Below are 12,039 nucleotides of genomic sequence, written 5' to 3'. Positions count from 1 at the left end.
TACAGGGATGGAGGCATGCTTATGTTGCATTGGGGTCCAAACAGGTCACGTGCTTTTTATGTTGCAAATTGTTAACAAATAGAAAAGACTATGATTCTGAGCCCAGCATTTTTCATTCTTGTCCCAAATATTTTGGCCACTACTGTCTATTGATATGTAAAACGCTTTATAAAATCAGCGATTAGTGAGCAAAAATCAAGTTAACATCATTAATTTTTACTACAAAAATATGTAGAACAATACTATACCTGGCTCAAGCTGGGTTCCTCCAGTTCTTCCTGTCTGGAAGTCCCAGGGTGGGCGTCGGAAGCCTCAGCAGGGGTGGAATGAAGCGTAGAAGGAAGTGTGGAAGGAAGAGTGGAGAGGGATTACCTGACCTCAGTCTGGTCTGCCAGAAAATGCAGTCTCTCATAGTACCACAACCTGCGGACATAAAGTCATCTGCTGTAGCTCCAGATTTCATGGACTTCTGGACCTTCTTGCACTCCCTCAGATATGTACTCCTCAGGCCATCAATTTTCACTTTTAAATAGTTGATGTCTGCCCTGGGGACCACCGGCTTCACCAACTCCAGCAGTTTCTCCATCGCTGCCTGCCTCTTTAATTTGTTGCTGTAATGGGGGTGTTTTGATTGCCATAGACAGGGCAGCTCTCTGTACTTGTCTATGAACAGGGGGAGGAAACTATGGTCATTGAACCCATCCATATTCTTTGCAAAACACAACACAAGACAAACCCTAATGTCAGGCTAAACTCTCCTAATCTTGGCCCAATATAGGCCTCAATCTAGAAGCAGTATAGGCTAGTGATGTAAAAAGTTAAAATTGTACCTTCATTCGAATGATCGGCGCTTCAGTTCCTCCTTCCTCCGCTCACAGATCATACGTATGATGCACTTGTGTTAAGTTTTATATACAGTGCCAATGCGTGAAACTCCGCCCGCCCTTGACGTTCTTTCTAGTCTATTCCCCGCCCCTTCTCTTTCGGTACAGTGGGGAGAGCACATGGCGAAGACACAGCAGGTGCGCACTAATTATTCTACAAACTAGGAGGAGGACGATGAAAGCCCAACGTCCTAATCCCGGAGGAGATTTAAGGCCTCAAATATGTCTTTTGTAGAGATGTTGGAGATGGTTGACATACTGAAGAGGAACAACTATGATGGCAAATATGGACCTTACCCAAACCCAAATATCAGAAAGGCCAAGATCATGACTAAAGTTGTGAAGAGTCTTCAGAAGAATTTTGGGGTATGGCGATCCAAGGATCAACTAAGAAAACACTGGTCAGACCTGAAACTGAAGGAGCACGATCAGTACAGAAGGATCAAGTGAGTTCTTCAAAAATTTAAGTAGTTGTCGTGTGTTCATATTATTATTATTATATTGCTTGCATACTGCTCCATGTGCTTTGATTTAATGTTGTACAGTTTAAAATTGCCTCTTTCATGTTCATGGGTTCAATTGTTCATAATAAACATTGTTCGTTCACCAACTTCAACTACGATGTTTTGTCAAGTTGCGGTTAACTGCATTTGTTCAGGGCTATTTCTAGTCAAAGGAAGTTTGTTGTCTAGAGGGCTTTGTAATAGAATAAAATGCAAACGTGATTCAGTCTAAAGGAGAGGACACGCAGTAGCTGTTTACACATCTGGATTCAGGAGTACTAGTGTGGGACACCAGAACGAGCTTTTCATTAGGGTGTCCCACACCCGTGCTCCAGCGGATACTATAGGGGTGTCTCCATCTGTCAAACTTGCACAAAACAGGTAAGTATTCCAGCTTTAGAAAGTCTCAAAAATAATGTTTTCAGCTTTGAACTCTGCCAAATAAGACAATTGGACGACCCTTACAAGCAATGTTTCATATTCCTATTTCTGCCCTCAAATATCAGTGTGCTCAGTATTCCTTTTTTACATTGTTATAGGGGAGAGAAGACTCGGGACACCAGGAACTAGGGATGAGCTTCCAGTTCGAGTCGAACTCATGTTTGACTCGAACATTGCCTGTTCGCCTGATCAGCGAACAGTGAACAATTTGGGCTGTTCGCGGCTAGGGATGAGCCGAACACCCCCCCGGTTCGGTTCGCACCAGAACTTTCGAACGGACCCCACGTTCGTTACGAACGTTAGAACCCCATTGAAGTCTATGGGACTCGAACGTTCGAAATGGAAAGTGCTAATTTTAACGGCTAATATGCAAGATACTGTCCTAAAAAGGGTTTGGGGACCTGGCTCCTGCCCCAGGGGACATGGGTCAATGCCTAAAATGTTTTTAAAAATGGCCGTTTTGGCGGGAGCACTGATTTTAATGACGATTAAAGTGAAAAAAAAGTGAAATATTCCTTTAAATATGGTGCCTGGCTGGTGTCTGTAGTATGCCTGTGAAGTGCCACGTGTTTCCCGTGTTTAGAACAGTCCCTGCACAAAATGACATTAAACGGAAATAACACCATTTAAAACTGCTTTCGGTTTTAATGTTATATCTGGTTCCTGCAATATGGTTGAAAATCATTGAGAAAAATGGCATGGGTAGCCCTCCCTGCCCATTACCAGCCTATTTGGGTCTTGTACGCATATTAAGGGGAACCCCTGTACCCATATTAAAAAAAGGAAATGCGTGTGGCCCCCAGGCCCTATATACTCAAAACAGCAGTATACAGGCGGTGCAAACAAGACAGGGACTGTGTAGGTTTGTTGTGTTAAGTTGAATCTGTTTGTAATTTTCAACTGGTACATTTTTAAAGTGCAGCTCCAGTCAAAAAAACTATTTTTAAGCTTTTTGGAAAACATAGGGAAGGGTTATCACCCCTGTATAATTTGTTTTGTCGTCCATCTTTTTTCATCTCACTTGCTGTTGTCTCCTTCCGTTTGCAAGTAGGAGATGTTTGTAAATTGGATGTTTGAAAGTAGGGGCCTGCCCTATATGCTCTGCAGAAATGGCGGAACAAGGTGTTGGTTTTGCCACAACATTGTAAGCCCTCAAAGTGACTCTTGGTGGGCGCTGGAGCGCCCTGCTGTGAACGATTATATCAAGAATTGTAATTACATGCCATTGTTGAACAGTGGTAGAAAAATTGACCTTTGGTGGTTGTGGTGCTGGTGCCACAACACTATAAGTCCTCACCGTTACTCTGGGTGGGCACAGGAAGGGGCCCTCCTGTGAAATATTATATCAAGAATTGTAATTACATGTCCCTGTTAAACAGGGGCAGAAAAATTGGGCCTTAGGCACTGGTGCCATCACACTGCAACCTCTGCCATATACTCTAGTTTTATTGCAGGAATTAGCCCTGCTGCAAAGCATTGCATCAAAAATTGTACTTAAACGCCCCTGTTAAACAGGGGCAGAAAAATTGGGCCTTAGGCACTGGTGCTGGTGCCACCACACTCCAACCTCTGCCATATACTCTAGTTTTATTGCAGGAATTAGCCCTGCTGCAAAGCATTGCATCAAAAATTGTACTTAAACGCCCCTGTTAAACAGGGGCAGAAAAATTGGGCCTTAGGCACTGGTGCTGGTGCCACCACACTCCAACCTCTGCCATATACTCTAGTTTTATTGCAGGAATTAGCCCTGCTGCAAAGCATTGCATCAAAAATTGTAATTAAACGCCCCTGTTAAACAGGGGCAGAAAAATTGGGCTGCTGGCATCACCCAGAATCAAAAATGTTCTTCCAACATATCAGCGGAGGAGGAAGAGGATAGACAATCAACATAACAGGACAGTCACTCAGCATCAGCATAGGCAGTCTTGAAGGGATGTGGTATTTCAAAAAAAATTATTCGGTTACATCAGCTTCAGGTGCTTAGTAGCTGTGGGTGATCCAAGACTGATTCATCTTGATGAAGGTCAGTCGATCAACTGATTCGGTGGACAGGCGCACCCTGTGATCGGTAACAAAGCCACCAGCAGCACTGGAGGTGCGTTCCGAAAGAACGCTGGATGCAGGACAGGCCAGTAGCTCAATTGCATACTGTGCAAGCTCTGGCCAGTGATCCATCCTCAAGACCCAGTAAGCCAGAGGAATTTCAGTGGGAAAGGTGTCCAAATCTGACCTTGCCCCTAGGTATTCCTGCACCATGTAAATTAGACGCTGGCGATGGGTGCTGGAACCAATCATACCTTGGGGCTGCGGACTAAAAAATTGTCTGAAAGCATCAGTCAGACGGCCACTTTCTCCACCGCTCCTTCTGACTGATGCCTCAGCAACACGTTGTCCAGGACCAGGAGTTTGTGACCTCCCAGTCTCTGGGAACGCGTTGCACAGAGCTTTCTGCAAGGCCTCCCGGAGATGTCTCATCCTCTGCTCCCTCTGCGATGGCAAGATAAGGTCGGCAACCTTACCCTTGTACCGTGGATCAAGGAGAGTGGCCAGCCAGTAATGGTCCCTCTCCTTGATCCGAAGAATACGAGGATCCTTCCACAGGCTTTGCAGGATCAGGGAGGCCATGCAGCGTAGGTTAGCTGAGGCATTCGGTCCGGAGTCCTCTGGGTCACTAAGGACAACATGATCCGCAGCTACCTCCTCCCAGCCACGTACAAGTCCACGTGTTTTTTGGGACTGTAAATCATCCCTATAAGACTGCTGCTGCTGATGCTGATGCTGAGTGCCAGCCTCCACCTCCATGCTGACACAATCATCCTCCTCCTCCTCTTCCTCCTCCTCACCCTCTTCCTGTGTGATGGGTGGCACAGCAGGAACACTGTCTGGATAAAGGGGGCCTTGAGAGGCAAGGAAGTCCTCCTCTTCCTGCCTCTGTTCTGCCTCAAGTGCCCTGTTCATTATTCCACGCAGCGTATGCTCCAAGAGGTGGACAAGAGGTACAGTGTCACTGATGCATGCACTGTCACTGCTCACCATCCTTGTGGCCTCCTCAAATGGTGACAGGACAGTGCATGCATCCCTGATCATGCCCCACTGGCGTGGTGAGAAAAAACCAAGCTCCCCTGACCCTGTCCTGGTGCCGTAGTCACACAGGTACTCATTGATGGCCCTCTGCTGCGTGTGCAGCCGCTGCAGCATGGCCAATGTTGAGTTCCATCTGGTGGGCATGTCACATATAAGGCGGTTCTTGGGCAGGTTCAACTCCTTTTGGAGCTCAGCCAGTCGAGCACAGGCATTAAATGATCGGCGGAAATGCACACAGACTTTCCTGGCCTGCTTCAGGACATCATGTAAGCCGGGGTACCTGCCCAAGAACCGCTGCACCACCAGGTTAAGGACGTGAGCTACACAGGGCACATGGGTCAGTTGTCCCTGTCGGAGGGCGGAGAGGAGGTTGGTGCCATTGTCGCAAACCACCATTCCTGGCTTAAGCTGGCGTGGCGTCAACCACCTCTCGGCCTGCCCCTGCAGAGCTGACAAAACATCCGCCCCAGTGTGGCTCCTGTCCCCCAAACAAACCAGCGCAAGCACGGCATGGCATCGTTTTGCCTGCGTACTTGCGTAGCCCCTGGAACGCCTACGGAGCACCGCTGGTTCTGAGGACAGAGCACTGGAAGAGGCCATGGAGGAAGAAGAAGAGGAGGGGGTGGAGGAGAGAGGAGTGTCACAACCAATAGTAGCATTTTGGAGGCGTGGTGGCGGAACAACCTCCAACACTACTGCACCTTGTCCTGCATCCTTCCCAGCAGCCAGAAGAGTGACCCAATGGGCCGTGAAAGACAGGTAACGTCCCTGTCCATGCCTGCTGGACCATGAGTCAGCGGTAATATGCACCTTACCGCTGACCGCCCTGTCCAGCGAGGCAAGGACATTGCCTTCCACATGCCGGTAGAGAGCCGGAATCGCCTTCCGTGAGAAAAAGTGGCGTTTGGGGACCTGCCACTGAGGAACCGCACATTGTACAAACTCACGGAAGGGGGCCGAGTCTACCAACTGAAAAGGCAGCAGTTGAAGTGCTAGCAATTTAGCCAAGCTAGCATTCAACCGCTGGGCATGTGGATGGCTGGGAGTAAACTTCTTCCGCCGGTCCAGCAGCTGGGGCAGGGACATTTGCCTGCTATAATCGGATGTGGATGTACCACTAGCAGAGTTCCCGGAAGCACTTGGCTGTGACACACCTAATTCTACACCTTCATTCCTCTCAGAGCAGGTTTCAGAGAGGACTGAAGGTCTAGTGGGGTTGGAGATGCCAGCTGATGAGGAATAAGGAGAGGTCCGCTTTGTTCTTTGGTGTGGGTCTTTGAGGTACGCTTGCCAACGAGCTGCATGGCAGGTCAACATATGTCTGGTCAAGCATGTGGTGCCCAAGCGGCTGATGTTTTGGCCACGTGAGATACACTTGAGACATATGTTGCAAATAGCAGCGGTGCGATCTGATGCACTCGTCTCAAAAAAGGCCCACACCAAAGAACTTTTAGAATAACGCGCAGAGGAAGCGGTCTGCGCAGGCGGAGCTCTGCGGTGTGATTCAGTCGGTGTGCTGCCCCTAAGCTGGCCCCCGGAGGGCATCCTGCCTCGTTGGACATGTGCCTCCTACTCCTCCTCCTCCTACTCCCTCCTTCCAGGCACCCACGTGGAGTCAGTGCCCTCATCATCCCCTCCCTCTTCATCGCTGTAGCAAACCTGGCAGTATGCTGCAGCTTGTGGAACATGACTGCCAGATTGCTGTCCTTCTTGAGCATCCCCTCTCTCTGCGCTCACGCTACTGCCTTCCTCTAGCTGAGTGTCATCATCAGAGCCCACCAAACACTGGGCATCCTCCTGGAGCATGTACCCAACACTGTGCTCAAAGAGTTCAGGAGACTCCTCAGGAGGACGTGGTGGGTCTAGGGAAGGAGTCACTGATGATGACATTGAGAGGAGGGAAGACGATGCGTTGGCAGCTGCTTTGCTACTACCCTGAGACTGGGTGAGAGAGGATGAGGAGGATGAAGAGGGCTTGGTCATCCACTCTACCAAGTCGTTGGCATGTTGCGGTTCAACATGTCCAGCTGCAGAAAAGAAGGACAAGCATGTCCCATGGCCACGTGCTGATGACAATGCACCGCGTCCACGACCAGCACTGTCGTCTCTAGACACAGAGCCTGCTTGCCCTCTTTTATCGGCTCGCGCCTGTCTGCCTCTCCTTGCTGGCCTTCCAGACATGGTAATGGCCTGAAGGGAGTTGGGTAAAACAGTAGTTGGGTAGTTTATATTGTGCTGGAGGCACACAACACCCACTAACTCCTGCAGATGCCTTTTTTATAGAACAGCAGAGATAAACGGGTATATACAGATGTATACTGTGCTGTGCTGGAAGCACACACAACTTCCAATAACTCCTGCAGATGGCAATTGGGCTCAAATAGAGAACAGCTATGTAGGTGGATTATAGCGGTATGTACTGGGTACAGAGCACGCAGACAGCACGCACTATCTCCTGACACTACTGACTGCAAGCTCTATTATTAAAGATGGACCACTAGCTATATAGGTGAGGTGAATATCACGGTGTATACTGCGGTCAGGGCACGCAGACAATAACCAGAAAAGAGCAGAGTTAAAGGGGTACCGTATATACTCGAGTATAAGCCGAGATTTTCAGCCTCTTTTTTGAGGCTGAAAGTGCCCCCCTCGGCTTATACTCGAGTCATCGCTGTCTGCCCGCTCGATCAGCGTGTCGAGCAGACAGACAGCGGCCATTCTATAATTCAAAAGCCGCGCCTCCGGCTCCGCCTTCGCCTGTGATAGGCGGAACACTGAATTTCCCAGCAGCCTGTGTTCCGCCTATCACGGACATCGTCTCATCCTCGTACTACGGACGAGGATGATACGATGTCCGTGATAGGCGGAACACAGGCTGCTGGGAAATTCAGTGTTCCGCCTATCACAGGCGAAGGCGGAGGCGCGGCTTTTGAATTTTACAATGGCCGCCGAGGCGCCGACGAAGAGGGCACGGGACGGAGGCAAGGCAAGGCACGGCACGGGACGGGACGGGACGGGACAGAGGCAAGGCAAGGCACGACACGGGACGGAGGCAAGGCACGGCACGGGACGGAGGCAAGGAGGCAAGGCACGGGACGGAGGCTCGGGACAAAGGCTCGGGACACAGGTAGGCTGGACACACACACACACACACACACACACACACACACACACACACGGATGGAGACACACACACACACACAGGGATGGATGGATACACACACACACAGGGATGGATGGATGGATGGAGACACACACACACAGGGATGGATGGATGGAGACACACACACACAGGGATGGATGGATGGATGGATGGAGACACACACACACATGGATGGATGGATGGATGGACACACACACACACAGGGATGGATGGACGGACACACAGGGATGGACGGACACACAGGGATGGACGGACACACAGGGATGGACGGACACACACACAGGGATGGACAGGCATGTCTCACCCTCGGCTTATACACGAGTCAATAAGTTTGCCAGTTTTTTTGGGGGTAAATTGGGGGCCTCGGCTTATATTCGGGTCGGCCTATACTCGAGTATATACGGTATATACAGATGTATACTGTGCTGTGCTGGAAGCACACACAACTTCTAATAACTCCTGCAGATGACAATTGGGCCCAAATAGAGAACAGCTATGTAGGTGGATTATAGCGGTATGTACTGGGTACAGAGCACGCAGACAGCACGCACTATCTCCTAACACTACTGACTGCAAGCTCTATTATTAAAGCTAGATCACTAGCTATATAGGTGAGGTGAATATAGTGGTGTATACTGCGGTCAGGGCACAGACAATAACCACTACACAAGAGCAAGATAGGAAATCAGCCAAAAACGATTGGTGTGTAACTGTGTTGAAGGTACACAGAACACCCACTGCTTCAGATGCCAACACACTACACGAGGCCGCCTCAAAGGCGGCCTTATATAGTGTGGGGCGTGCACTACACAGCCTGAGCTATGATTGGCCACAGGCAGGATGCCTGTGGCCAATCATGGCTCTCCTCGCTGCTGGCGCTGCGATTGGCCAAGCATGCGGGGTCACAGTGCATGCTTGGCCAATCACGAGCCAGCAATGCACTGCGCCATCGCAGTGCATTGTGGGCCGTGCGCGCCACATGAATTTTGACGCGAACGGACCAAGAGTTCGGATTTCGCCGAACGGACGAACAGCCAATGTTCGAGTCGAACGTACGTTCGACTCGAACACGAAGCTCATCCCTATTCGCGGCAAATTCGAAAAGCCAGAACACCCTGTACAAGTCTATGGGAGAAATCTAAAGTGCTAATTTTAAAGGCTAATATGCAAGTTACTGTCCTAAAAAAGTTTGGGAACCTAGGTCCTGCCCCAGGGGACATGGATCAATGCAAAAAAAAGTTTTAAAAACAGCCTTTTTTTCAGGAGCAGTGATTTTAATAATGATTAAAGTGAAACAATAAAAGTGTAGTATGCCTGTGAATGGGGCGCATGTTTCCCGTGCTTAGAACTGTCCCTGCACAAAGTGTCATTTCGCAAGAAAAAAAAGTATTTTAAAATCACTTGAATTGTCGGCTCCCGTAATACAGAGAACACTCAATGAGTGTTCTCTGAATTACGGAGCCGACAATTCATTCATTGATTAAAAAAAAAAAAACGCGAGGTTCCCCTAAATTCAATTACCAGGCCCTTCAGGTCTGGTATGGATATTAAGGGGAACCCTGTGTCAAATAAAAAAAAGTTGATGTGGGGGGTCCCCCTAAAAATCCATACCAGACCCTTTATCCGAGCACACAACCTGGCAGGCCGCAGGAAAAGAGGGGGGGACAAGAGAGCGCTCCCCCTCCTGAACCGTACCAGGCCACATGCCCTCAACATTGGGAGGATGCTTTGGGGATCTGTGACCCCCTCAAAGCACCATGTACCCATGTTAATGGGGACAAGGGCCTCATCCCCACAACCCTGGCCGGTGGTTGTGGGGGTCTGCAAGCGGGGGGCTTATCAGAATCTGGAAGCCCCCTTTAACTAGGGGACTCCCAGATCCTGCCCTCCCCTGTTTGAAATGGTAAGTGGGTACAAAAGTACCCCTACCATTTCACAAAGAAAGTGTAAAAAATTGTTAAATAAGACAAACACACTTTTGAAAAATTCCTCTATTAAAAAAAAAAAAATAAGATTCCAGCGGTGCATCCACTCTTGCTATCCAGCGATGGATGATCATCTCTCCGGGGTCCAGCGATGGCTGATCTGATCCAGCGACGGGTGATTTTCAGTCCAGCGCAGTCCATTCATGCATCCGTCTTCTATTTCCACTGAGGAGACACTGCGGGGATCCCAGCATTGATGTTTCTTAAATTAGGAGGGTGGGGCCACCCGTCACCTGACCCCGCCCCCTCTGACGCTGGTGAGGGAGGCCAGTTGTTCCCTAATGACGTATGGGTGACCCCGCCCCCTCTGATGTAATGGAAACCTGCGAAGACCCAAAGGGCCTGGTGATGGACTGGTGGGGGAAACCCATGCCATTTTTTTCAATGATTTTTATCTGTATTGCCAGAATCTGACAATACATTACAGCTGCAAACAGTTTTAACCACTTTCAGACCGGACCATTTTGCTGGTAAATGACCAGAGGTCTTTTTACACTTTGGCACTGCGCTGCTTTAACTGGTAATTGCGCGGTCATGCAATGTTGTACCCAAACAAAATTTGCGTCCTTTTCTTCCCACAAATAGAGCTTTCTTTTGATGGTATTTGATTGCCTCTGCGATTTTTATTTTTTGCGATATAAACGTAAAAAGACCGCAAATTTTGAAAAAAAATGATATTTTCTACTTTTTGTTATTAGAAAAATCCAATAAACTCAATTTTAGTCATACATTTAGGCCAAAATGTATTCAGCCACATGTCTTTGGTAAAAAAAAAGTCAATAATTGTATATTTATTGGTTTGCGCAAAAGTTGTCACATCTACAAACTAAGGTACGTTTTCTGGAATTTACGCAGCTTTTAGTTTACGACTGCCTATCTCATTTCTTGAGGTGCTAAAATGGCAGGGCAGTACAAAACCCCCCCAAATGACCCCATTTTGGAAAGTAGACCCCCTAAGGAAATTGATAAGAGGCATGTTGAGCCCATTGAATATTTTATTTTTTTGCCTCAAGCGATTGAATAATGACAAAAAAAAATTTTTTTTTTTTTTTTACACAAAGTTGTCACTAAATGATATATTGCTCACACATGCTATGGGCGTATGTGAAATGACACCCCAAAATAAATTCTGCTGCTTCTCCTGAGTACGGGGATACCACATATGTGGGACTTTTTGGGAGCCTAGCCGCGTACGGGGCCCCGAAAACCAAGCACCGCCTTCAGGCTTTCTAAGGGCGTACATTTTTGAGTTCACTTCTCACTACCTATTACAGTTTTGAAGGCCATAAAATGCCAAGATGGCACAAAACCCCCACAAATGACCCCATTTTAGAAAGTAGACACCCCAAGCTATTTGCTGAGAGGCATGTTGAGTTCATGGAATATTTTATATTTTGCCACAAGTTGCGGGAAAATTACAAACTTTTTTTTTTTTTTTTTTTTTTTCACAAAGTTGTCACTAAATGATATATTGCTCACACATGCCATGGGCATATGTGAAATGACACCCCAAAATAAATTCTGCTGCTTCTCCTGAGTACGGGGATACCACATATGTGGGACTTTTTGGGAGCCTAGCCGCGTACGGGGCCCCGAAAACCAAGCACCGCCTTCAGGCTTTCTAAGGGCGTAAATTTTTGAGTTCACTTCTCACTACCTATTACAGTTTTGAAGGCCATAAAATGCCAAGATGGCACAAAACCCCCACAAATGACCCCATTTTAGAAAGTAGACACCCCAAGCTATTTGCTGAGAGGCATGTTGAGTCCATGGAATATTTTATATTTTGCCACAAGTTGCGGGAAAATTACAAACTTTTTTTTTTTTTTTTTTTTTTTCACAAAGTTGTCACTAAAAGATATATTGCTCACGCATGCCATGGGCATATGTGAAATGACACCCCAAAATAAATTCTGCTGCTTCTCCTGAGTACGGGGATACCACATATGTGGGACTTTTTGGGAGCCTAGCCGCGTACG

Source organism: Lithobates pipiens, unplaced genomic scaffold (assembly GCF_037356315.1).
Source record: "Lithobates pipiens isolate NorthernLeopardFrog02 unplaced genomic scaffold, aLitPip1_a1.2 Scaffold_8, whole genome shotgun sequence".
Lineage (NCBI taxonomy): Eukaryota > Metazoa > Chordata > Amphibia > Anura > Ranidae > Lithobates > Lithobates pipiens.
Note: the sequence above shows the minus strand (reverse complement) of the source record.